The sequence below is a fragment of the Mus pahari genome, chromosome 7, assembly GCF_900095145.1.
Source record: "Mus pahari chromosome 7, PAHARI_EIJ_v1.1, whole genome shotgun sequence".
Classification (NCBI taxonomy): Eukaryota; Metazoa; Chordata; class Mammalia; order Rodentia; family Muridae; genus Mus; species Mus pahari.
This window is the reverse complement of record NC_034596.1, coordinates 73,912,403-73,914,268: the sequence shown is the minus strand read 5'-3', so window position 1 is coordinate 73,914,268 and position 1,866 is coordinate 73,912,403. Positions and strand designations below refer to the sequence as shown.

At 42.3% G+C, this 1,866-nt stretch overlaps 1 pseudogene; it reads right to left on the bottom strand.

Moving 5' to 3' along the window:
- Positions 1–326: 326 nt before the first annotated feature.
- Positions 327–955, bottom strand: LOC110324615 (annotated as a pseudogene).
- Positions 956–1,866: the final 911 nt, after the last annotated feature.

Below are 1,866 nucleotides of genomic sequence, written 5' to 3'. Positions count from 1 at the left end.
AGCAGACTTGCAGCAACACACACTAGACAGATGATGTTTTTAAAAATGATAGGATAAATCTAAATCATTAAATCAAATGTACTCATGAAGGTACATCTATTTTATGTTACACAAAACAAAACAAACCAAAACAAAAAATATAAAACAATACCCCCCCCCAAAAAAAACCCTACAGACTGCATACTGTGCATACTTACCATACCATTTCACTTGGGAAAGCCAATGAGGGGGTTTCCTGCAAGTACTCACTGCCCTGATAAAAACACTTATGTGCAAACTGCAAGGTCCCTACTAGCAGTTAGGAGTTTATATACAGAAAGATGTCACTATCCAACCAAATATGCAAGAGATGGAACCACCACAGGCTCCTGCTCCATGGCTCTCTTCCCTGTGTGACAGCCTGACTCCTTTGTTCTGGTTCTTACTTTCCCACAGTCCAGGTATCTGACTGATTTTTTCAACAAGCTCCTCAAGACACACTGAACACCATCACAAGTTTTTGTATTTGCCTCTATGAACAACATAGAATGCTTGCATGCAAATTTCAAGCCTTCATTTCTATCGACTTCATGGTTTTCCTTATCAATTTTATTTCCAACTAGCATGTTTACTATGTCATTTCTTATACATTATGTTTCCAATTCATTTAACCAATTATCCAGTTTAACAAAGGTGTCTCTTCTTGTGACATTATAGACTAATATAACTCCCTGTGTACCTCTATAATAGCTGGGAGTTAATGTTCTAAACCTCTCTTGACCAGCTGTATCCCAAATTGCAAGTTTAGCCTTATTTCCATCACTGAAATTGTTTTCACCTTAAAGTCAACAGCTATTGTTGCTGCAAGTTCTGAATCAAAGGTGTCATCTGTGAACCTCAGGAGCAGGCTGGACTTGCCCACCCCACTCTCGCCGATGATGAGTATCTTCACAGTGGTCAGCACATTCTCGTCCATCTTGCCTCCACTCTACTCCAACCCTGCCCCTGTGCCCGTCAACGCTGTGCTATGTCGGCCTTGACTGCCTTTGTGATGAACCATTGTTTATATCCTCTTAGAGACATGCCTGTGACATTTGAGAAAGCAATGTACCTCAAGTGCGCCTCTGGGACACTTGCCATCTTTCTTTTTAGCCATCTGGGGCTATGGTGTGCTGGTAGGGATCACTATCCTTCTGCCCTTGTGACTCACCTGGTGAGCACCAGAGTCCCTGAAGAGGAAGACTTCAGAAGGGTTTTAAAGAGGGGTTCTGGTTCTTTTCGAGCTTCTGGTGTCAGATGTGCCAACAGCATCATATTGGGGGTCTTGAAGATGGGATTGGAAGAACAGATGCCTACGGTCACCCAGTTTGCTCGGTTATGCAGGTAAATAGATTCACCTCTCCTATTGACCTGGATGAAGAGAACAGGAAAGGGGTTTCTTGGTAAAAGGTGTAGATCTAGCACCCTTGCTTGCCAGAGCAGTGTGAGTGGGGGTGAGGAGCAGGAGACAAGGGGTAATGAGGCGTAGCACCTCCATCCTTGGCTTGTTCATGTTTTGGAGATAGCAGAATAGATAGCTACAGTCTCTGGTTTGTGGGGTCTATGAGAGAAGGCCAGTGCAAACAGCTGAAGTAACTACTTGTGCTTTAGGATAATAAAGGGAAAACACCAAAACAAGGACGGAAACTACACCCTAGAAAAAGCAAGAAAGTAACCCTTAAACAAACCTAAAAGAAGACAGCCTCAGGAACAGAATCCCAACTTTAACAACAAAAATAACAGGAAGCAATTACCTTTCTTTAATTTCTCTTAACATCAATGGACTCAATTCCCCAATAAAAAGACATAGACTAATAGACTGGCTACACAAACAGGACCCAACATTTT